The 26375-nt window shown below is 40.4% G+C and overlaps 1 protein-coding gene across 6 annotated transcripts in view; it reads right to left on the bottom strand.

Annotated features, from left to right (window-relative positions):
- NTNG1 (netrin G1) overlaps window positions 1-3437 on the bottom strand; it is a 377746-nt gene extending 374309 nt beyond the window's left edge. For 4 of the 6 annotated variants that reach the window (XM_042251650.2, XM_004002252.6, XM_012177447.5 and 1 more), the window contains exon 1: window positions 2274-3437. The gene's annotated coding sequence lies outside the window, so the exon portion shown is untranslated. Of the gene's footprint in view, window positions 1-901; window positions 1009-2273 lie in introns of those variants that run through there. The other 2 variants (XM_042251638.2, XM_042251642.2) reach the window with 2 other exon arrangements.
- Between the last annotated feature and the right edge of the window lie 22938 nt (window positions 3438-26375).

The following is a 26375-nucleotide window of genomic DNA, read 5'->3' as shown; positions in this document are numbered from 1 at the left end:
AAAGCTAACCTGAAACACATACATCCAGTGAAAGCTGACAAAACAAAAATATCAGTAGGAAAAACAGCTTTATGTGCATATAAAATCAATATCAACTGTTTTCTTACAAAATGTTAGGATCACCTTTTTAAATTTTCACAATAGGAAGTATTGCCAAATTAATAGCCAACTATATGGGATTTTGAATTCCCTTATGTTGGTCTTCAGTGGTGAAACAGATCTTATTTCATGGCACCCGGAAAAAAATAGGAAATATATCCCTTATGTATGTAAGCTAGAACAACCTTCTGTATGAAACACTTGCATTTTTTTTTCTTTGCATGCTAATCCACATGCAAAGAACCAAATTTCGTCTTAAAGAAAAACTGAAAGTTACTTATCTTTCAAAAGATTCTTGAACAGTTATTGAGCTGATTTTCCTTTGCCAAAGAGAAAAGGGGTGAGGGGAGTTTAAGGCATTCAAAGTGGCAGTTCAAAATACTTATTATATGAAACCTGCGATTGTTAATTCCCCAAAGGTTAGAGATGACCTCAAGGACTAGACATATCAGAAAAATGTTGCCCCTACTGTGAAAAAGAGAATTCCTGGAAAACTTTTTTCTAACAAGCTGAACCATTAAGTATATCTGAATAAATGATTTTGTTACAAGATTTTTCTATTTTCCCCCCAATTCTGTAAAATAAAACTTTTAGTATTTTCAGTCATAAAATAGGGCCTTATTTCTAGAGCATATCTACTGCCAGATACACCATATGTTTAGTGGAATTCTGAATCTTACTCAGAATTTTCCATTCCAAAGATTGACAAACTGTTATGCTAAGAGTGGTTCCATTACCATTCCCTGGGAAGAATGGGGGAGGCGGTGGAAAACAAAAGCCTCTACACTCTGGAAATCTGTACCTGATGTGAGGATGGAAACGCAATCTCCAACTTTTCGAAACAAAGTTGCTTAAAATCTCCACTAGGAATTTTCCTCCCCTCCCCTGTAAAATGACAGCCTCCTAAGTGGATTTCTGGAAAAGAAAAAAGAAAAGAAAAAAAGGGGAAGGGGGGGCGGGGGGAGGAGTCTCTAAAGTGATGTTACTAAAACAAACAGCAGAGGGCGCAGTTTCTTTTTTTATCTAAGTTTTCCTGTGTATGAATCACTTAATTGGTTATTTTGGGCCCAATAATACTCAGTATTATTTGTATTATATATAGACATCCACAGATCCATACAGGAGAGCAATTCAATGTCCCTAGCCGAATCCATCAACTGATTAATGCAATGCCAGTCAAGAATCTGAGAAAATATTCCAAACAACATTCCTATACCAAGTCTTTCCCTCTGTCAATTTTCCCTTCTCCCCAGCTGCACAACACGGGATAGTAATGCTTTAATCTCGCACCAATAAAGGAGATTAAAAGACAGGAACTTCAAAAGCTCAGTGTGGCCACCAGCTCCACAGGGCCGTCAAGAGGGCAAGTTTTTTCCCCAAGCAAGGACAACTGGCAAAATAAAGAAAATGAAGAGAAAAGAACCCTCCAATGTTTTACGTGTGGTCAGGTGTGTGTCTCTGTGTGTGTGTGTGTGTGTGTGTGCGTGAGAGAGAGACAGAGCGACAGACAGACAGTGGGGAGCGAGCTGTGTGTCTGAGTCCGTCGATGGAAGCACGGACCCCGCGCCCAGGCGCTGAGTACAGCACAGACTCGTAACCTGCCCGGGGCGCACACCAGGAAGACGTGTGTGGGTGTGAGAGTGTGCGGGCTGTGTGCGCTCGGAGGTTCTGCGCGCTGCCTCCTCAAGGCGCTTCACAAAGTTCCTCGCCCACCCGGAGCCTTCCCTCCCGCCGTTGGACTGCGCTGTGTGGGGTGGGGGTGGCGGGGAGGGGGAGTCGGGGGGAGGGAAGGAGGAAAGCAGGGGGAGAGGGGCAAAGGGAAGACGCGCGGGTCGCTGCAGGAGCGGGAAGCCAGCCGCACTCACCGTGGGGCCCGTTCGCTAGGCGCCGGGCTGGAGCCCAGCCGACGGCGCGGGGCGGCGGCCGAGCCCAGCCTGGTGCGCCTCGGGCGGCGGCCGCAGCAGCGGAACCCCGGGCGGCGCTGGGCGGGCGGCGGCTCTCACCGCCGAGCCATCTCCGAGGCGCGGGCGAAGCGGGAGAGCTAGGGGTGTGGACCCGAGCGCCGCGGCCCGGCTGCCGTACCCCGAGGTCCCGGTTGCGCCGGGCTCGTGGCACGAGAGGACCCCACGGACGCAGAACCCCGCGCCCGCCCGCCAGTCCCACCGCTTAATTACCTTCGCCTCTGGCCCCGGAGGAGGGGGCGGGCAGCCTCCTGCACGTCGCCCCCTCTCGGAGCCCTAGCCGAGAGGGGGAATTCCTTCCCGTTGACGTCCTCTTCCGAAATGCAAAAGATCAGTGACTTTGACAGGTAGATGAGGGGGAGGGAATAGGGGTGGGCGGAGAGGAAGGGAAGATGAGAAAGGTGCCTCTCCCTCCAAAAATATAGTGATATTAATAATGAAATCGCAGCCTTCGGGAGGTCTTGCCAGCCCAGTCCTCTGCTTGCCGGGTCTCCTCCGCGCCTCCTCGCGCCAGTGCCTCTGCCACTTCTCGCCTTAAACTTTACTGAGGGTTGGTTTTGTTTTTTGGTTTTTTTTTTTCTTTCTTTCTTTTTTCCCTATTTTTTTTTTTTTAAGCTGTAGGACGACTTCCTGATTTCCCGGGGATCAGAACCAGCGGTCCGGTGGTTCTACCCCGCTTGGCACAGCTTTCATTTTATTTCAGACGAAAACGTTGAGCTTACTCAGAAGGGACATAAATCAGGACAATTAGCATTGGCGCCAAGAAGATCCTCTAGTACCAATTTCGTCCGGGCTTCCTTCGCGCATTCCTCCACTCAAGTCAGAAATGTCACTGCACATAGCGTTGATGGCTGCGAGACGCGACGCACCCAAAGTCCATTTGATGAAATATACATGGCCCGCGATGCTTCTGGATTGCGGTTCCCGGGCTCCCCGCCCCCGCCCGCGGCGCCTCGCCGGACCCTGCTCCGAGCCGGCTGCGAGCTCTCTGCAAACTTAGGGGCGCGTACAAATTAAAGAGTGAGCGCAAGGGCCGGAGAAGAGAAAGAAAGAAGCAAGCCGGGGGAAACTGCAGCCCTTGGAGGGGTGGCATGTACGTTTCACTTAAAAGCAGATCTTCTGCAACTGCCAGCAAGTGGAAGGATTGCAAACCTTATACTACCTCGAGACCTGGGCGCTCCGAGCGGTCCTAACTCCGTCCCGCTCACTCTAACAGCCGCTGCCGCCGCTCCAGGACCTCGGAGTACTGAGTGTCAGCGACCACGCTTCACCTCCCCGACCCTTAGCTCGCCCACCCGAGCGCGGTTTTCAGTATCTCTTCACGTACCTTCCACTCATGCAGGCGCCCGTCCCATCCCTCACTCCTGGCTCTTCTCTAGAAAACCTTCCCTAAGCACACCCCTCACTCCTAGCTGTGATCTCAGTGGTGTTTTTCAACCAACTATTCCCTTGCCCAGCCAGCGGCCCCTGCAGCGCAAGCCTCGAACTTCCTTATTTAGAAATTCATTCTTCTTCGGAAAGTTGAAGAGAGAGCTGTGCTTTGCTGGCCTCATCAACACCCTGAAGAGAAAGACAAACGCCCCCGCCCCAAACCTTCTTTCCCTCGGCAGTGGGGGCTCAGACTTACCCGGGATCTCATTCATAGCTACACACTAACGTCAAGGGGGAGGGTGGGGATCCACTTGCTTACATAGGGAGAGACTTTAATTAAAAAGACTACTGCAACAGGGCGGGGGAAAGCTCTCATCTCACAAATCTGTAAGCATCTCAATATCAAACAGAAACAGGCTTCTGTGTGGTAAAGGGAATAAGCAGTAGGGAAAGCTGGTCAGATGAGAGGGGGTAAACCCATGGTGAAACCAGCTGGTTTGATAAGAAATGTGCCTTTGTGGTACACCGATTTGGGGGATAAACTGACAAAAAAGCATGTTCTGCATTTTAGTGTTTGCTTCAGTTTGGGGCCAAGTTCAGAGTGCAGTGGGCTGGAGAGAAGTCAAACTCAAGTTTGTTAAAGACAAAGCAGAGGATAAGAAATGGCAGTTGTGAACACTTGGTCGCTCACTTCATGCCTCACAATGGAGGCACAGAGCTCAGGGCAGAGAGTGGTGACTAGCGGTGGTGTGGCAGAAGGGTGCACAGGGGAGAAGCTTGTTGAACTGAGTCTGTAACGGATCCTTCTTGGCCCTGAGCAGCCAGAAAGGAGGCAGGAATTCCAAGCACTCTTACCCTAAACCCTCTAACACCTGAGAGGCCGTCCTGAGAGGTGAATCCTCTCCCAGTTGACTCCCTCCAGTTCAGAAATCTGTGACTTCCTTCCCACTTCCACATTCAAGCACTGACGGTGAGGAAAGGAGTTATCTGGAGGAGTAAACTCCGCAAAGGCATTCTTAGACAGTGACCCTTTGCCAACTCTCTACCCAAGCTTCTCCAGAGTCTAAATATACTGATTCTGGGAGATGCCACTCACCACCTAACCCTCCCTCTTGGTCTACCAGAGCCTCGACCCTTCTGAGAAGCCAGTACAGCGCGAGAAACAACACCCACAGGAGCTCTCTCAAGTCTCAGTGGCCTTCTGGCCTGAGCACTGAGATCCACACAGCTCTCATCCTTACATTTCCCTCTTGCCCTTTTCTCTCAAGCCAAAAAAACTCCTTCTGAGTTTCCATTCTCAGTTTTGTTTGATCATTTTAGGTTTTTCTCCAGTAAAAATAAAGAAAAGAAATCTGTCCAGAGATTAGGAGATTCTCTTCTAGGATATACCAAGATCTTTGTGATATTGGCTCCCAACCTGGAGAAAGTTCCCTTTTCAGCTGTCAGAGACTCAGAACTAACCTCCTTCCCCCTCTTCCTGTACTATGCCTTCCCACATCTCCAGGGTCTCTTTGACTTGGCGGAAAACATCAGTCCCAAATAAGTCCAATATGTGAACGGGGACCCCAAGTAGCTTCTCCCACTCCAAGAGTAATAGTCTTCCAGAGGTGAATTTATCTCTCAAACATCTGCTCTGATCGTCTCAGATTCAGTAAGTCACCAACTAAACAAATCAAATAAACTCTGAGCAGGAAATTTGAATCCCCAAGGACACTTTTCAGTATTAAAACCCTTTCTCCTCCAGATCGTGATCCCTCCTCTATTGGGGATTGGGGGGAAGGACATTTTCTCCAAAAAAAAAAAAAAGTTTTGGGTGGATTTGAAATACCTTCTTAAAATGAGATACTGTGAATTTACATTTTAAACCAGCTTTTTTGAACATATCTTTGCATATTTATTTACATAAATAAAGAGCAATCAGAAATTTACCTAGCTATTTTCTTGGCATCTTTTCTCCAGCATCCTTTGCTTCTTCCACTTGTGTTTATGGATGCATATATATACATATATATGTTTATATACATTAAATATATATGTATTTAACTTTCTTTGAAAGAATGATTTTTTTTTTTTTTTACTTAAACTTTCAACTTTACTTTTCTTCCTCTCCCTTTAGAGGAAAATTATTTGATCTTTCAGTTCTCTGACTTCAGATCTCTGGCTGGTTTCCATGCATTCCTTCCATGCATTCTTCTTCAACTTAGATTTTCATCTAATTGTAATTCTGTTAGGTCTCTATTGTTCATTTTTCTAGGTTATTAAAACCTGCTTTAAAACCTTCTTTTTAGAGATTTAACAGGGTTGTTTAAATGCTTGCAGCATCAACATGACAAACTGGTAGTGGTAGCATAATTGCAATGTTTTTCATTGTTCAGTCATTCAGTCATGTCCAACTCTTTGTAACCCCATGGACTGCAGCACACCAGGCTTCCACGTCCTTCACTGTCTCCCAGAGTTTGCTCAAACTCATGTCCACTGAATTGGTGATGCCAACCAACCGTCTCATTCTCTGTTGGCCCTTCTCCTTCTGCCCTCAATCTTTCCCACCATCAGGGTCTTTTCCAATGAGTTGGCTCTTCACCTCAGGTAGCCAAAGTATTGAAGCTTTTTGCAATGTATCTGGTCCAAAAAGATACGTGTCTTTTTATAAATACTGTAAAGTACTTGACATAAAGTAGGTACAAGAGAAATGTTTCTTGCAGGTGCAAATAATTTTTTTCCACTCCCAGAACTCAGTAATGGTCTTCTTGGTAACAAGAATTAATTCCTACTATATTAAACTAAAATTTAGATGTCTGAAATATCCAAATAAGGGACAAGTCCTATTTGGCCAACTGTATACTGTGTGATAGATGCTTTCCTAACTGCTGCTTGTGTCCTGGTAGAAACATCCTTCCTAGTAGTTATAAAACCTTTAGCTCTCTCTTGTCTCCACTCTGTGCTCAGGGACATGCTTTATTACAGAGTCATTAGCAGTGTCGTTTTGACAGGTTTTGAAGTTCCTTACCTAACATGATTTTTTACTGCTTAAATATTTTGGCATTTAAACCTCTCATAAGTCCTAAGCATCTGGTATGGGCTCCATCACTGACTATATTGGCATTTTCCTGCTCTTGTAGGTGTATCAAGCACAGTTTTCTAGAAATTTTAAACTTACAAGCCCAAATTATCCAAATATCAAGCATACCCAATGCTGGTAGATCAATAACTTCATTTTGTTCTTCTGAAGACTGATAGCAGACCAAAGGACATATGGTTTTAATATAAGAAAATACATATATTGATTGTGTTACTGATTCTAGAACACGAAGAATATCAGATTGTACAAGCCATTGATAGTCAATGACTGATACAAAGAACAGGACCTTTAGCATCCATGTGCTTTCTAATATATGGCATTGTGTAAAATAGTTTGAAAATAATAAAAATTAGCTTCTTTGATTAAAATAAAATGAAAAAACTTAACAAAATGTTGGTTTTGGTATTTTTTCTGAAAGAAAGCATGCTAACCTAAAAGATGAATTTTTTTTGTCAAATAAGCATTTCATATACCTTTTCCATTCCAACTTTATGACCTGTGAATAGTGTTCTTAATTTAACCTATCTCACCCATAAGAAGTCAATAGAAATCACGTCTTGATTTTTATGCTTTTAGAGCACAGTGACACTAGGTGTTTTTATCCAACCAGTAAAATCTGTCAAAATCATGACACCCTGGGTCTTTTTTGACCTATTTATTTTTTCTTTTTGAGACTCAACACACAGTCAATATTTGTTTAACAGTTTATCTTTTTTTCCAAGGCTACATAAAGAGGGATCTGAGCAAAGGGTTTGGATAACGTTATGGTCTGAACAAACTCAGTAAGCGTCCATAAAGTTGTATTGTGTGTGTGTGTGTCTCTCTCTGTGTGTGTGTGCTTAGTTTGTCTAAGATCATTAACTTATTTCTTGAGAAAAGGAGATCCCACATTAATCTACTGTGTCATCTGGAAAGGTTCACTCTAAAAATTTAACAGCTGTGTCAATTTCCTCAAATGTAATTTTTATGTTTTCAGTTATTCTTCAAGAGCAAAAGGAGCAGCCTTTTCAAATTGAGAAGAAAAATATATGAAGGAAGACTGTGTGTATGCATGCTGAGTTGCTTCATTCATGTCCAACTCTTCACAACCCCGTGGACTGTAGCCTGCCAGGCTCCTCTGTTCATGGGATTCTTCCGGCAAGAATACTGAAGTGGGTTGCCATGTCCTCCTCCAGGGTATCCTTCCTACCCAGGGATCCAAACCTTATGTCTCTTGCATTGACAGGTGTGTTCTTTACCACTAGCGCCACCTGGGAAGCCCAGACTGAGTAATGCTGCTGCTGCTGCTAAGTCGCTTCAGTCATGTCCGACTCTGTTCGACTCCATAGATGGCAGCCCATCAGGCTCCACCGTCCCTGGGAGTCTCCAGGCAAGAACACTGGAGTGGGTTGCCATTTCCTTCTCCAATGCATGAAAGTGAAAAGTGAAAGTGAAGTCGCTCAGTCTGTCTTAGCGACCCCATAGACGGCAGCCTACCAGGCTCCTCTGCCTATGGGATTTTCCAGGCAAGAGTACTGGAGTGGGTTGCCATTGCCTTCTCCGGAATATTACACTAGAGGTTGCTTAAGAGAAATGTAGTAATAATGGTCAAGTCTAGGCATTTGTTTTATATGGATGAGGCAAAGATGCACACATTTAAGATGATGGTACAGGGTTTCCAAGATCTCTGTCAGGCCGTTGGCCAAGACTACAATAGAGCCCAGCCTCTTGTTTAAGAGTCTCTGTAAGAGGTTCTTATACTGTAAATGTGAGGTATGATGCAGTAAGGGCTGAACTATAATCTGGCGAATTGACCACTGCAATGAGAATATACATGATGAAACATTGTCCAAGAACAGAAAAATAGCAAACACAGAAGAGAAGTCTAAGATTAGAGGGCACCATTGGTTTGAGTTGTATTCTACCCAGATGTTTCTCCCTGCTTAACTTCTGCTTTTGAGTTTAGTTTGAGATTTACTGTTCTGAAAGGATTGTCTTGATTGCTGTTTTTATCGCCTCAATGGCTTCCATCGTTTAGCATCTATGCTGAACGGAGGCAATGGAGATAAGCTAGGTTGGTTTCCAGTGAGGAAGATGGGTTTGTGCCAGGCGGCCTTTATGTCCCAGTGGGCTGTCATCTCCTTTGGCAAGAATTCTCTGTCCCGTAAGGCAGATGACTAATTCTCTTAAATCCTGCCTCAATGTGTAATAGAGAAGAATGAAATCAGAGGCACTATGAATTCTCTTCTTACTTCAATAAGCCAGAAAGAAACTCAATTGTCAGTTCTCTAGACTTTGAAATCCCGTAGAAAATAGCACAATCATAAGATTCCTATGATATCATAGAAATTATTTCTTGTTCCCCTCCCCCTTCCTTTTTCCTTATTCTTAAACAAGAATTGAACAACTCCTCTATATTAGGAACAACATTAGAAATAACAAGATGAATAAGGCAGTCCTTTCCTATAGTTTATAGTCTGTTAGAGAAGACGGACTTGTAAACAAACAGTGTAATACTACCATGGGAGCTGAGATTAAAGCTCACAGAGAGCAGGTAAACCCCAAAGGAAACAGTGTTTGATATTGCTTGGTGAATCCTGGGAAAAGCTAATGAAGGGGTACATGACCTACATCTCAAAAGATGAGTAGGCATTCATCAAGTAGGAGCAAAAGGCCTTCTGACCAGGAAGCAGGGGGAACAAAGATAGAGGCCTAATACAATTGGGCATGTTTTGGCACTTCCAAGTAGTTTGGTATGAGTGCAGCTCACAGCTCCATATGGATGGCCTTTGTAGTGAATGCTTATGAGCTTTTGACATGGAAAATCTATAACAAGAATTGAGAACAATACAAGAGAAAATCAAGAGAAAGAACATATCCTATGCTATTTAGGTTGAGACATATGAACATGTTAAAAATTTACCATTATTGACCTACAAAAATGGCAACTTTAGGTCTCAATCTAATAGGATCAGATACTGCCCCATTCAGTTCTAAGTAATCTGTGTTAAGTAATTGAAAACAGCAAATAATTTGTAGAACTTATATATTTGTTTTTGAGTACATTATAAGCCTTATTTCGGCAGGAGCTATACCTTCCTAATGAGCTTTTGTGCTTAGATGGTATTAAAATTAGTTGGATTTCCCTGAGTAAGCACAGACAGTGGGAGAAAGTGGTTGCAGAGCAGATTGGTGACCAGGAAATCCAAGGTTAAACATTTAACCAGGGATAAGCCACACATGAATAATGAAGCATTGAGTAATTAGTAATTATAGACACCAATTAAGCATTAGGTAAAAGAACCAGTCTTCAATCATTCCACCATGGTTTACATTTTTGCTATATAAGTGGAGGAAAAAAATGAAAGCGTTAGTCGCTCAGTCATGTCTGACTATTTGCAACCCCATGGACTGTAGCCCTCTAGGCTCCTCTGTCAATGGACTTTTCCAGCAAGAACACTGGAGTGGGTAGACATTCCCTTCTCCAGGGGATCTTCCCAACCCAGGGATCAAACTCGGGTCTCCGACGTTGCAAGCAGATTCTTTAATGTCTGATAAATATGCTTCAGGTTTTCACTGGAGAATAACTACTTATCAAAAAGAAGCGGAGAACAAAATAAAACAAGACAGAAAAAGTTGCAAAAATTCCAGAGATTTAAAAGCATTATACATAATAGAAAGGAACAGAAACAAATTGATGTTTCTAGTAACCAGTACTTCTCTAAATCAAAGCAAAATTCAGATTTTTTTTTTAATTGTTCGGTGAAGATGGGAACATGAAGATGGTGAAGCTTTTTAACTGTTTATGGCCAAAACGTCAAGAGATGTATTGTGATAAGGGAAAAATAATAATCTGGTTTTGTTTTTCACCTGCTCTCCCCACACACTCCCAGCTGCCTTCTGCATTTATAAACCTTAGTTTTCTTGCTGCTGCTGCTGCTGCTGCTAAGTCGCTTCAGTTGTGTCCGACTCTGTGCGACCCCATATCGATGTAAAATGAGACTTAGGAAACTACTTCTCTCCTCAGCTGTTTCCCTGAAACTTTATCTGCCCCCACTTGTCTGAAGGCTGAGTTTGCAATAAAGAGAGAGCTAGACTGTCAGTTAGCATATATCATGGTATATATATTACTGTTAAGATGTTGCAATTGTCCTCATATTAAGAATTGATTGATAGTCAAGGAGAGCTGAATGCTCATAGCTCTTTTAAGCAATGAGAAGCAGAACCCCCAGACTTTCAGCAGCAGAAAATCTGAGACTGACTTAAATACAGGTTTAATTTAAAATCATTATATGTTTGGATCCTTTAGATAATTTTTTTTTTAGAAAATCTAGTGAGAGTGTACTAAGAGCCAACTGAGATCTCAGTAAGACACTTTCCTGCTAGATGATTTTGCGTAAGTGATCTCACTTCTCTGGGCCTTAACTACCTAACTGTAAAATAAGGAAGTTGAGATAGATGAATTTAAATTCTCAGATTGGGGTTCATGGACATCCATGGCTTTGGGGGCTTGCTAAAAAGCAGGTTTCTGAATCAGCACCTCCACAAGAGATTCTTATTTAATAACATCACATTTTGAGGTTTCTTCTAGCTTTTGCATTTTGAGTCTTGCTTTGAGGTTGGGATTAATTTAAATGAAAGTTGATACAAAAAGAAGTGTACTTGTCACCTTCTTGGATAACAGAAAAGGATCTCTGATTTCTCAAAGTTGTGTATAAATTTCTGTATATGAGAATTAAATAGGATATATGTTTGATTCCCGAAAAGATCAGATAGAATGAAGGTCTGGGAACTTGAAATCACGTCTTTAAGAAAGGAAGAAATCAAGCATTTGCCACGTAATACATTTAATTTGGAACTGTGCTAAGGCCCAACTTCTGGAACATACATATTAACTATAAACTATCATAAATCCCCCCCAGAAGTGAATTATTTGATTTGTAAACACCATTTCTCTGAGATCTACCATAAGGTCTAGTTATGAGGTGTTAAAAGCATTTAAACTTTATATTCTGGCTGAGGTTTTTCAGAATTAGTCAGTGACTATTGGGTTTTCTTTACCAGCACTCACTAATATATCTATACAAAATGCCCTTGTGAATTACTGTGATCAGACTTCCATAAAGGTAAAGCTTCCAAAACAATTTAGATTAAAAGCTTATCAAACTATACATAAGGATGTGTACATTTTATATATATTCGTGTATATTCTGTGTATTCAAGTTAAAGTCATTATGAAACGTAATGTGATACACTGGTAAATCCTCAAAGCTCAGAATTCATTGCTTGACCTTAGGTAATAGGCTTAATCTTTCTGAGCCTCTCTTTCCTCAGCTGTAAGAAATGGGAATAATGCTGGGTATCTTATAGCATTGCTGTGAAGAATAAATATGATATTGGGTTCAAAAAACACTTTCAAATATTAATTATTTACTACCCATATTATAGTATTGACCCTTCCATTGTTAGTATGTCATCTTAAATTCTTAAATTTACTCAGTAAATAAGCATTTTGGGGACCATTTATACCACTTCTAATACTGTGCTAAATACTTTGGAATATATAGGCATATAAGCTATAATTTTTATGCTTAAGACAATTTTTACTTAAGGATTTTATAACAGTATCACACCGTGTAAAGTTTAAAACTGAAAAACAAATTTTTACAACTGACTGGAAAATGAATACAATGGGTCTTCAAAGATCAGGGAGTGTTCCCCTGAAGAAGGAGGGAGAAGAAAAGAAGACCTTTTAGGGTTTGAGTAGATAAGTGATGGAGAGAGTTTCAGCAGGAGAGAGAACAAAGGCAGGGGAGCCCAGAAGTCAACTCATTTTCAGGATACTGTGGGGATGCAAAGCCACTCAACTTAAGGTATCATGCTAGGAAACTATGGGCATATGTTTGGGAAAGTATATCAATAGAAATAAGGTCATTGCTCCTTGAATTTCAAAGTGAAGAATTTGAAATTTATCTAAGAAATAATGTGGAACAATGAAGAGTTCTGAGCAGAGGAAATTCATGAATAATGTGGTATTTTTTAATTAATTTTTATGGAAGTTATATTCATAACAAATCCAAGTTCAGAGATTATTAGAAGCAGAGAGAGAAAATGAGAGGCTACTACATGAAGCCAGTTAGACAATGTAGAGTCGTGTCTGGCTCTTTGTGACCCCATGACTGTAGCTCACCTGGCTCCTCTGTCCGTGGGATTCTCCAGGCAAGAATACTAGAGTGGGTTGTCATGCCCTCCTCAATGACAGTGACTTATACTAAAATGGTACTTATTGAATATCAGGCCACCTTACCTGCCTCCTGAGAAATCTGTATGCAGGTCAAGAAGTACTAGTTAGAACCAGACATGGAACAATGGACTGGTTCCAAATTGGGAAAGGAGTACATCAATGCAGTATATTGTCACCATGCTTATTTAACTTATATGCAGAGTACATCATGAGAAACGGCGGGCTGGAGGAAGCACAAGCTGGAACTAAGATTGCCAGGAAAAATATCAATAACTTCAAATATGCAGATAACATCTCCCTTATGGCAGAAAGTGAAGAGGAACTAAAGAGCCTCTTGATGAAGGTGAAAGAGGAGAGTGAAAAAGCTGTCTTAAAACTCAGCATTCAGAAAACTAAGATCGTGGCATCTGGCCCCATCACTTCATGGCAAATAGATGGGGAAACAGTGGAAACAGTGACAGACTATTTTCCTGGGCTCCAAAATCACTGCAGATGATGACTGCAGCCATGAAATTAAAGACGCTTGCTCCTTGGAAGAAAAGCTATGACCAACCTAGCATATTAAAAAGCAGAAACATTACTTTGCCAACAAAGGTCCATCTAGTCAAAGCTATTGTTTTTCTAGTAGTCATATATGGATGTGAAAGTTGTACCACTAAGAAAGCTGATGGCAAAGAATTGATGCTTTTGAACTGTGGTATAGAAGACTCTTGAGAGTCCCTTGGACTCCAAGGAGATCAAACCAATCAATCCTAAAGGAAACCAGTCCTGAATATTCATTGGAAGGACTGATGCTGAAGCTGAAGCTCCAACACTTTGGCCACCTGATGTGAAGAGCTGACTCATTGGAAAAGACCTGATGCTGGGAAAGATTGAGGGCGGGAGGAGAACGGGACGACAGAATGAGATGGTTGGATGGCATCACCAACTCAATGAACATGAGTTTGAATTGGTGATGGACAGGGAAGACTGGCGTGCTATAGTCTACAGGGTTGCAAAGAGTCGGACATGACTGAACAACTGAACTGGTATTTGTTGACATGAAAAAAAAAAAGATACATGAGGAAATGGTGGAATTTCTGACAGAATTTATTTATACAAACATAATTTTAAGTTAAATAATTCTTTTAAATTAGATGAGAATGAGAAGTCCTATAAAACATTTACAATTTCAACATTCTTTAAGTGTTCAACATGCACTTACCTTTTCTTCATTCAAAAAAAACTTCTTGAGTGCATAATATGGGCATTGTTCTAGGAGCTTGGGATTCAGTGGTGAAGAAAACAAAGACAGAATTCATGAGCTTTACATTCTAGTTGAAGGATAAAGGATATACCAACGAACATAATGAACAAGTAAAATATCCACCTATTTGAAAGAGGATAATATTGGAAACAAGAAAATGTAGAACAGGATATTAGGGATTAAGAGTGATACGCTAAGGGCAAGTTGCATTGCAAAATAGAGTGGTCAGTATAGACCTCACAGAGAAGATGATATTGAGCAGAGAGTTAAGGAGGAAGAAGATATTTGTGGGAAGAGCAAACAACTAGCCTCCTTGACATACTGAAAGATAGCCAGCATGGCTAGAGATTTAAGATATTGTTTTTTAAAGCTTATGGAAACATAGCAAATCACATTAATTCACGTTTGTGTAACGCTTCAAGGCTTAATGTATTTGTACTGTTTAAGTCTTTAGGGGAAAATGTTATATATTTTCGGACACGGAAAACAGTCCTCTTCACACTTGATGTCAGCCAGTATTATTATTTTTTATTAATAGCATTGGTTTTTGTATGGAAATTTCATTTCTATATTTTTATGGGAAGTCTTTTCAAAACTCCTTTGCTTCTTTTTTAATTGTGCTGTATTTCAGAAAGGGTTTCAGACCACTTACAAGAATATGTAAAATATAACCCTGAAAAGGGAGCAGAAACCAAGTGTAACGAGAAATGAGGCTTAAGATGCCCATCATAATGTCCATGAACCACAAATTTCTCCCAAAACTAGTGGACAATAAAAAATACAAAAAATCTTACAGTTTAATTAATAATATCTACTAGATTTAAAAAAAAACTAGGTATATAGGAAAAGTATAACTGTTCTTTGTAATAAGACCAGCATGGATTTTTCCTGAGAGTCCTCAAAAGACTCTGATATGATTAAATAACATTTTTTTTTGCAACATCTTTGACAAAGATATGAATAGTGAGGAAAAAATGTTTCATGGAAAAAGCACTTTAGTTCAATACTTCAATTGATTATCTTGAGCACCTCTGGGAAAGGCGTGGGATACACACGCAATTGTATTTGTTTTAGCAAAAAAGAATCTCATTTTCTCACTTAGGATGTCACATAACCACTTATTTGCAAACTCTACAAACTACATTTCTGTCCCTTGTTCAGTACAGAATTCAAACCATGGGAATTTGGATGAGATTCTTGGTTTTGTTGCACATCTTTATAAAAATGCTAAAGAATGAGACTGGAACACTTTGTCTGGTGCTGGCAAGCTGCTGAGCCTGAGTACCACAGAGCCTGGAAGCCACAACATCATAACTAAGGTCAAATTGGAAGGCTTAATTGTCCCTAGTCCAGTTGTGCCAAAATTGTTAAATTTGGGGTGGTGGGAAACACTAAGTATCATTAGTATATGTGGCCAAGAATGAACAACTTCTGAATAACTAGCAAATAAATAATCAGTAGCTGTAGAGGTGCTGCAAAGCAACATTATGATCAAAAACACGAATGAAGACACTTCCCAGGTGATGCAGTGGTAAAGAGTCCTCCTGCCAATGCAGGAGACATGCGTTTGATTCCTGGGTTGGAAAAACCCCCTGGAGGAGAAAATGGCTACCCACTCTAGTATTCTTGCCTGGAAAATTCCGTGGACAGGGGAGCCTGGTGGGCTACAGTTCATAGGTTTACAGAGAGTCGGACACGACTGAGAATGCAGGTACACACATACCAGCTGGTAATGCTCTTAAAAGTTGTTTTGACATAGTGGAAAATTTTTTCAGTGTCATTATAGTATGCATTTGATGTGGTGTCATTACATATTTATCATGATTTATAATGTTTGCCTCACTCTCATCTTTTAATTTTATGTCATTTATTACAGTTACATGAAAATCAGTGAAAATCTTTCATTGACCTCTACCCACTGAGGACACAAATGATCACTTGTATATGTAAGGTAATATTGAACAAAGACATGGGACATTCTGATAAATCTACTTTCAAGTGGGAAATGACAATACTCAGTAAGTCCTGAACCACTTCTATGAGCCCTGGGGTCAAAGAAAAGTTATTTCAGATGACTTCCTGGCTGTTCTTCACAAACATGTGATTTTGGAATGATGCATAACATGTGGAGACCTTTAAACCTTTGACAACAAACCATGAGTTATGATTTGTGGTGCCACTGCAAACCAGTAAAGGGCAGCAACAGTCAACGGTTTTGTAATGTAAACAATTAAGCCTACTTGTTATTTCAATTCGTAAATAAAAATGATTGTCTTTGTTATATGTAAAGGTATTTGTTACAAATTAATTATATTATGCTAGCAGTTCTGATAGGCTAGCTTTAAACAATATCATCTTACACAAAAAGAAAATTTATAATTAACTTGACTATTTGTCATTTCAGAATCAACTGGTTCTACAGAACTTAGAAGCAGAAATTAAGGATTTTTCTGCAGCTATTCTGGGAACACGTAAATGAAATATTTTCTCACCCTCAACTCTGCCATCCAGAAATATATTACAGAATAGCATAAACATCCAAAGACTTTATTGATTTAAAATTGAAAATAAAAGAGGAATTGTATTCAATGGAACATCAACTAATATAGTTCTAAATTCAATAAATTCTTTTTCAGATATCCGTTCAGGACCTGAACTAATGTTCTTTAGCCCTAGATTAATAATGTGTACAAGAAAAGTGAAAAAAAACCTTGCAACAAGTTTTACACTTTGCCAGAACTTTCTGATTAAGCTAATTTGTCATCACAATTTGTTAAAAGGTAGGGGGTAGGGGTGGTGTTTATCCTAAGTGATTAAGAGGCATCAAGAGAGGGAAAGGAGGAGGTGATAGTTCTGTAGTTAGAGCCACATCTCATTTTAATTTTCTTTCACTGGTTATAAGCACAATATGAAGACTTTTAATGGCCTTAAAATATTCCAGGATAGCCTTTAGTAGATAGGTTTAGATTTGGGGATCTTATAGGGGACATCACGGTCTTTGGAGGCATCTGTGATCTGATCCCCAACTCTTCTACTTTAGACCTGTGTGATCTTGACAAGTGACTTCATCCTATAATGGATATAATGGAGATAATACACAACTCATACCACAATCCTTACTGAAAGGATTAAGTTAAATGGCCTGTGCTGATAACGATGTTGTTTTTTTAACATAAATATATGAGGCAAATCAATTAGAGAATATATTATATAACATTTAGTTGCTTTGGATTGTTTAAAGACATGTGGAACATTTGTAAGTGTAATATTTATGCTCATAATGGATCATTTATGAAGTGTAATAAGACTGTATAAGCCTTTAGTAAGTGCTATGCAAAAATCAGTATTGCATTTACCATTGCGTTCAAATCCAAATAAAGATTTGAGATGAGTACTTGTTTTCTTCTTAAAAAGCACCATGTAATAAGTTTAAAAAATAAGTGACAATCTTACTTATTAGAAAATCTCTGTTGATCTTTAGAGCTTATTGGTTTCTACAGGTTAGGGAGAAACAAAGCAAGAGGCTGCTGCCGTAGCTCATTTGCAAGGACCCACCAGGATCATCTCTTTGCTCTAGGTCTGACTAGTCTTATCACATTTCTCTGTCAGTGTGCACATCTGGAGTGTGTCCTGCTCAGCAGTAAATGAGTATGTCCTATAACATTTGTGAATATTTTACAACTTGAAATAGCCTCTGACAGAGTAATTTTCAAATTGCCCCATTAAGATCCACATCATGGACCGCAGGTCAAGCTTCTATAGCTCGTTGTCCCCATTACCTGTCTTCCTTTCTATCCTAGTAATAGAATGTAAGCTAAGGACATTTCCTAGTCTCACTTAAACGGTCTGTAAAACTTCCAGGAAATATCTTTAAAGGGGAGGAACCTCTGTCCTATTTTCCCCTTTCTCCTTCCTTTTGGAATGAAGATGTGAAGGTGGGAGCCAGCATAACTACCGTGAACCCTGATGTGGAAGACAGTGTTGAGGGCTGCAGAGAAAGACAGATAGATGGTCTTGGCTTCCTGGCATAATAGACCACTGTATGAACTCTGGAATGCTGTGCTCATTAATTATATGAGATTATTTTGGGTCTTGTTTCAATGGCCAAACAGTACCTTTTATGACATCAGCACAGAAACTGTATATTTCATAGCCAAGCAGAAGAATCACCACTTACCTGAACTACATCAAATCATATATCAACTATAATAGTGAAATTATTTTTTAAATAAATGCAGTCTGTTTAAATAATTTTAGATTGTTTCTATTGTTTGGATCTTCTCACTTGCATGTCAATTTAATTCATGTTCTTTCTTTTCAAATATTTAATTTTTTTCCTGCCCTGAGTTTCTCACTTTTTAAAAAGCTTAGTTTCTCACTTTTTAAAACTATTTAGTTTCACATGATAAAGAATTAAGGGGAAACTAATGTTATATCTTTCCATAGTGAACATATTCTAGACTCTCTGACCAGTGGTTTTTCAAAAACTGTTAAAAAACATGTTTTCCTATAAAACATAATTACTAAATGCTTCCTACCATAGTCTGACTTATCAACTTGCTAGTGTGCCCTTCCCTAGCTAAAGAATCTTCTGGTTAGTACTGTAGCTACGTAGCAGGTTATGGAATACAGTCTAAACAGCACATCTTTAAATACAGTGTCCATTCTCACTGATATGATCAGATTTCTATAATGCCAACTATTCATACTTAAATAGTCATTTGAACAGGCTTAGCCAATGTGGGTTAAAGTGAACAATTCTGGGAGGCTGCAAGGGCAGTGAAACCGTCTTGAGTTTTAAAGTCAGATATACCCAGCTGTAAATCCTGGCATTGACACTTACTACCCTATTTCCTCTGGGTTATTTCCTTGACTTCTCTGAGACCATGTCTGTAAATGGGGGTAACACCTATTTCACAGTCGGGTTGACAACAGTGCTTCATTCCTGGTAGGTGCTAAATATTTGTTAACCCCTTCCCCCTACTAGAGTGTTCTGACATAATGACCATGTGAGCATGAACATTTTGACCCCTGTTTCTTAGGACTTATTCCTTGTATTTACCCATTGCTGGCCTTGATCAGCAGCTGCTTCTGCAGTTGGAGAACTCAGCTCCTGTTGAAGCTGGCTGAAGCTGAATTAGAATGAAATGCATGGGGTAATGGAAAAAGAGCAACTCTGCCGTTTCAGGTGAGCTACAGACGTGCACCCCCTGAAACAGAGCAGGACCCTGTGGTCCTTACCCACCCTCTGACTATGTCCTCTGCCTGTCTTTTGTCTGTGGAAAACTTAGTCAAAGTATAAGTTTAATCAAAGAAGTAAGAAATGTAGGAACAAAGGAGAACAGTCAAATGAGACTAAATAATAATGTAGTCATTAAGTATCGTCAAGAACCTTTAGTTCTCAAGGGATATAGTTAATATTCTGAGTCATATCCTGTGTGCTGTCTCACAGATACTAATACACCAGGTGGAGAAGTTAACTACATGATGAGCAGACTATAACCACAACATGAGCTGCCACAATTCTAAGAATTGGCCTCAAAGAAATGGGAACAAATGGACCCTGGAACTGAAAATTAACTGTACCCAAAACAATCAAGGTGATGCTGGCCAGGCCACTGATGACCAGTTTGAAGATTACTGTTAGAGATGACTGTGCTGTTTCTGCATGTAGCCACCCTCCTACTTCTGTCTGTAAAAGCTCGTGCAACCCCTGCTTGTCAGAGTGGGCAGGAAATCACCTTTGGACAGATATCCACCACCCTCCCCCACCCGCCCCTCACCCAGTTGCTGGCATCTGATATAAAGCAAACTTTCCTTTCCACCAACCTGGCCTGTTTATTGACTTTTGAATGATGAGCAGCTGGACCCCAGAAATACCTTTAGGTAACATAACCTCCCTACCCCCCTACCCCCGCACCACCCCCACATACCTTATTATCTCTTGGTGGATTTAAGACAAATTTCCTAGGCTGTTTGGGCTTCTGTGATGAGGATGTCTTTGAGTAGATTAGCTGCATCTCACCCAGTGAATTGAAGATGAGATGTTGCATAAGTGGAAATCCAGAGACCTGTATTATCACTTACATTCTGCCACTGACTACAGTATGACCCAGGGCTAGGTATGTGGAACAAAGAATATATACTGAGTGTTTATAATGTACCTTCTCATGTGCTCGATACTTAGGGTCATTATTAAAAAAGCTCTGTGAACTGGGCATTCTTACACCCTTTCCAGGCTTCTCTGCTCTTAGTAACCTGCTTAAAAATTATTGAGTCACAAATTGAACTCAACACTCTCTGGCCTCAAAGCCTTGCTTATTTTGCTATAGAATGCTGCCTTGACCTAACTGAGCCTTTCTTTTCTCAGCAAAATGCTGTGGGATGGATACCCTCTAAGGTTCCTTATATTTTCAAATCCTATAATTTCATCCTCTTTACTCTAAATGCAGAAACAAAACTTACTAAGCTTTTTAAAGACTTAATAAGTCTCCCTCCGGTAAGTGTCTGCACTATGTATGACTCAGTACAGTTGGCACATTTAAATATGGAAGAGATAGAACACATAAATGCATATAATGGGGGTAAGGAGTAAAGAATTAGATACTTATCACTTTTCGTAGGCATCATTTTTCAGGAGACTGCTATTTAAAATCTAAATACTCTGATCATTTTGTGTTGTTTTTTTTTTAAATTCTGATTATACAACAGAACACAAATGAAACAATTCAGAATCCATGCTGTGCTGAAAGAAGAAAGGGATTCAACAAGCACAATTGAGCCCAATAGGAGATGCAGTTACAGACATGCTATGGCTGAAGGAGCCAGGAGTACAAAAGATTATGTTGAAAAGCCCCCACATTATTAGCTTAACTCTCTCTTAGTCTTCCTGGGTTAGCTAGGCAATCAACACAGCAATATCTAACACTCAGCTTCCTTCATTCGTCACACACATTTTAAGTTTGAAGATATAGGTCTCATACTGACTTTTAAAAAAAAAGAGTTCCTTCCTTTTTCCATATAATGTTTTGTTTCTTTTCTCTATTGAATAGCAAGGCCATTTCTAGGGACGTTTTGCAGGGCTCTGCTGAAACTCGACTACTCTTCGAGTGGCAAATTCAGTTTTATATTTAATGGATACATCTGCCTTAGTCATAATCCATAAGCTTCCTTCTGGGTCACAAGAAATGTTGCATTTGGTTGGGATTTATTATTTCTATTCATTGGTCTTTCTGTATCTATTTGATTAATAGGAGGAGGCTGCTCTTTTCTTTCCTTTTATTATAGTCAAGTCTGTGCTTTTGTGGAACACATTAGAATTTGCATTTCGCTTTTCATAATATAGTAATATCACAAGCTGCTGGGGATTAAAAGTATTTTAAAAAGAGGCAGAGCACATTTTCTCAATGATTCAATAAGCTGTAGAGGCAGATTCCAGGCTTTCCTGGTGGCTCAGTGGTAAAGAATCTGCCTGCAATGCAGGAGACCCAGGTTCGATCCCTGGGTTGGGAAGATCCCCAGGAGAAGGAAATGGCAATCCGCTCCTGTATCCTTGCCTGGGAAATCCCACAGACAGAAGAAACTGGTGAGCTACAACCCATGGGGTGGCAAAAGAGTTTGATGTGACTTAGCAACTAAACAATAGGAACAAGAAGCAAATACATGATGAAAAGGGCATTAAGTGAAGTGGCAGAGGTGTAGAGGTTACAATCTCTGAAGCAGATGCCCCATGAAAATGTAAACTGGCCCATTTCACTGCAATGCCTTTAATAGTACTGTTTATGATATACTGTAGCTAACTCACTTTGAGGGCCATTTGTTTGCTGATGTAAAATTCAGTGTTTTGATTCTACATTCCAGGATTTACTGCCACCTAAATGTCTATGGTACAATGCATGATTTTCATACTCAAGAGGTTTCCACCAGTGTCTTGTGCATTGTGAACTTCAGGCAAGGAAATATGACTTAATTCTCCAGTGCAAGAGTAAATGTGGGGTCCCTAATACCTCTTCCAAATTTTGCAATTAACCAGTCCCACAAATATCTCTGGGTGTGTTCTCTGTTCGAGAGCATAAATACTGCAGAATGAATTCAAGCTACCTGATTTACTGACAGCCTGCTTCAATTCTCCCTAGCCGTACCAACCCCCAAGTTTTGACCTAATTAAACACATTTAACACTTGGTGCTTAAAAAAGGAAGTTTCATTTTAAAAGTGTGTGAACAGAAAGGAAAAGATAGAAGAGGCATCAACCGTTCTTCCCCTAATCTGCCATCCCAGCCTCCATGATGAAGGGCTCTCTCAGTCTAGCCATTCAGATGTCTCCAGGTGGATGTGGAGAGTAAAACAAGTGATGGTAATGATCTCCTTGGGCTCTAACTTTGGTTCTGGGCTCCAAAATGCATTTGCTTTGTTTATTTTTTATGGCAAAGTCAAAAGAGGAACACTTGATCTCGAAGCATGGTCTGAACCAGATAAAAGTACCCTGCGGGGGCCCCAACCCTAACTAGGGCTGAGTTCTCAACTGCAAAGAGCTGCTGTTTTAAGTTAACCCTGTAACAGGAATATTGCAAAGTACTGAGTTTCTGGGACTCTGTTTCCTTCTCAGTGGATGAATGAGGATGGTAGACTTTTACACAAAGGTGGATCCTAACCAGGAGGGACCTGCTGCCATTAACATCTCATTTGTTCAGGTAAGGGCTTTGAGTTTCATCCTTCTTCACATCCCCTGTCAAAACCACCACTGAAACCAGCAAAAGGGAACATGCACAATAGTCTGAGGAGGAAAACCCCTAACATACAGGCTGCTGTCTCTTTACCCTTTCTCTTCAAAACCATGGTCAACTGAACCATGGTTCAGTTGAGAACTGAACTTTACCTGTTGTAAGTGTGACTGATGCTCAGGCATATTACTTGTTTAATGGGTCACATTATTACTTGGTTGTCATGGTGCTTTAAAGTGTACAAAGCATTTTTTAAATGTAACTATCACAACAAAAGATAATATTCAGGGGACCAAGGGTGGTTCCAGAGTTTTGGTAAGAGTCTTCTTTAATTCTTGGACTTCCCTTGTGGCTCAGCTGGTAAAGAACCCACCTGTAATGCAGGAGACCTGAGTTCAATCCCTGGGTTGGGAAGAGCCCTTGGAGAAGGGAAAGGCTACCCACTCCAGTATTCTCGCCTGGAGAATTCCATGGACAGTCCATGGGGTCGCACAGAGCCGGACGCGGCTGAGTGACTTTCACTTTCACTTTCATGTAACTCTTATGGCAGTCCATGGAGGGAGACGCTGTCAGGGTCAGACAGCTTGAGTTTAACCTTGGCACCATAACTGTCTAGCTGTGTGGCCTTGTTGCTTCTCTGTGTCAAAGTTACTTTTAATCTTCACGACTACTGTGTGTGGTAACTATAATTTGTCTACCTTACAAACGTAGAAACAGTGTTAAAGGTGATAATGGCCTGGATTTGAATTTGATTGTCTGAAATAATCTCATGCATTATTTTGTCTGCTCTCTAGCTACTACAATCACAACTGGCTCAAACACCTATTTCACCAGACCACTGCAGTAACTAGTGAATACTTACCAGTCTTTTGTATTCTCATTTGCCCAAACTCCTCGTCTCCTACCAACTCATTGTCTATATGGCAGCCAGAGTGAGCTTCTTATAAACATATCCAGTCATGTTCTGCTTAACACTTTCAGTTTTCTGGGGGGCACAAAAAAATCTGAATATGACCTATATACAAAGATATGATCTACAGGGACTTCCCTAGTGGTTCAGTGGCTAAGACTCTATGTTCCCAATGCGAGGGGCCTGGGTTCAGTCGCTGGTTAGGGGACTAGATCCAACATGCTACAACTAAGACCCAGGGCAGCCAAAGGAAAAAAGATAAGATCTACACCAACATACTTGTCCAGACTGATCTCACAACACTTTGCCTCTTGTCCTCCTTACTGAGTTAATAAATGCAAGAACTGTGGGCATCTTGCCATCTGAGTCACTTTCCAAGGATAAGGCCCAATATAGAAAATATTAGATATATTCAGCTTTCCTTGGGCACTCATCACATACTGCTTGATTCAGACTATTTCCAACTAAAATGTGGATATGTGTCCCCATTGTTACAAGTAGTTGCTTGGGACAAATAATGCATTTCCCCAAAGAGTCAGTGTTATAAAAATTAGTTAAGTTCTAAGATATAAATGCCTTTTATGTCCACAAGGTAGGAAAGCTAATCTGCTGAAAGTACTATAGCTTCCCATTTGACAAAATAACAATATTTATCATAATAACATTAGCTATTATTTATTTAGCACTTACAAACTACCAGGTGATAATTTCTGCATTTGACATTGATTAGCTCCCCCCAAATTTATAAGGTAGTTACTATTATAATCCTCATCCTACGTTTAAAGGAAATAAGGCACATAGTGATTACAGCTAGGAAAAAAGTCAAGCCGAGGTAAACGACAACCATACTTTTTATTTTAAAAACCGTATTGGCATATGTCTTATTCAAACTTCTAATGGCAAGATAGCACCTTAAGTTTTAATCACCAAGCTTAGTTTTTGAGGATGTTTTTGCTCCCTATTTTTAACTTTGAAAAGTAAAAAATTAGTCATTTTCTAATTAAGAATTCAAGGCTCGTTTCTCAGCTTTTAAAAATTCTCCTATAACTGACAATAAAACCGTCCCTGCTTTTAGCTGATCTTTCAAACCTGTGGTAAGAGACCCACCATCTTGATTCACTCACTCGACAGTTTCTGTTAGCGTCTGACTAGGTTATAAAACAGCTCACATGCACTCCAGGATCCTTGCAGAGACAGTTTCCTTAATAACCCCACTTAGGAGATAGTCTCTAGGGATGCACAGAGACAACAATTCTAAATGTCTTGCAATTGTCTAGTTCCTTCCTCTGCCAAACTGGGCTTGTTCCCTAGAATGTGGGGGCTAAGTCTTTGTTTAGTTTTTTTTTTTTTTCCTTAAAGGCTTAAGCAGATTCTGAATGTTTAAAAAGATCAGATCTCAAGTTATTAATATTTGAGCAAAGACAAAAAATTAACCTAAAATTCCAGACAGCATTTACAATTCATTTGCATCTATTGCCTTTGTTGTTTCACACTTTAGGGAACATGTGGCTAGGGTTTGTTTGATTTGGGAGAATTATTAAATAGTGTTTTTCTTTTCTACAATGATTTTCAGTAATAGGTCAGCAAATGAAGGGATTTAAGTACATGTTTTATTGAAGGCTTAAAAAATATGTTAGATTCAAAGGAATGCCCTAATGTAAAACGTAGGGTTTTGCAAAAACACAATTGTTTCTTAGCTGTCAGATGGTTCAGTGGTAAGAATCTGCCTGCCAATGCAGGAGACGCAGGAGATATGAATCTGATCCCTGGGTTGGGAAGATCCCCTGGGAATGGCAACCCACTCCAGTATTCCTCCTTAGGAAATCCCATGGACAGATGGGCATGGCAGACTATGGTCCATGGGGTCGACAAAGAGTTGGACATGACTTAACAAGGATGCAAGCAGAAGGTAGATAGTCAAATATTGCTTATGTATGTGATACTCTCAATATAGATTGTAATGAAAGAATACATTATCTCTTTTTTTTCATTCTGTCCTCTGCTCCACTTTCTCAACACTATGGTTCCATTCTGTCCTAGTATCAGTTCAGTTCAGTCTCTCAGTCGTGTCCGACTCTTTGCGACCCCATGAATCGCAGCACGCCAGGCCTCCCTGTCCATCACCATCTCATGGAGTTCACTCAAACTCATGTCCATTGAGTCCGTGATGCCATCCAGCCATCTCATCCTCTGTCATCCCCTTCTCCTCTGGCCCCCAATCCCTCCCAGCATCAGAGTCTTTTCCAATGAGTCAACTCTTCGCATGAGGTGGCCAAAGTACTGGAGTTTCAGCTTTAGCATCATTCCTTCCAAAGAAATCCCAGGGTTGATCTCCTTCAGAATGGACTGGTTGGATCTCCTTGCAGTCCAAGGGACTCGCAAGAGTCTTCTCCAACACCACAGTTCAAAAGCATCAATTCTTTGGTGCTCAGCCTTCTTCACAGTCTAACTCTCACATCCGTATATGACCGCAGGAAAAACCATAGCCTTGACTAGACAGACCTTTGTTGGCAAAGTAATGTCTCTGCTTTTCAATATGCTATCTAGGTTGGTCATAACTTTTCTTCCAAGGAGTAAGCATCTTTTAATTTCATGGCTGCAATCACCATCTGCAGTGATTTTGGAGCCCCCCAAAATAAAGTCTGACACTGTTTCCACTGCTTCCCCATCTATTTTCCATGAAGTGATGGGACCAGATGCCATGATCTTAGTTTTCTGAATGTTGAGCTTTAAGCCAACTTTTTCACTCTCTACTTTCACTTTC

This window comes from Ovis aries, chromosome 1 (genome assembly GCF_016772045.2).
Source record: "Ovis aries strain OAR_USU_Benz2616 breed Rambouillet chromosome 1, ARS-UI_Ramb_v3.0, whole genome shotgun sequence".
Classification (NCBI taxonomy): Eukaryota; Metazoa; Chordata; class Mammalia; order Artiodactyla; family Bovidae; genus Ovis; species Ovis aries.
Note: the sequence above shows the minus strand (reverse complement) of the source record. Positions and strands in the feature narration are given on the sequence as shown.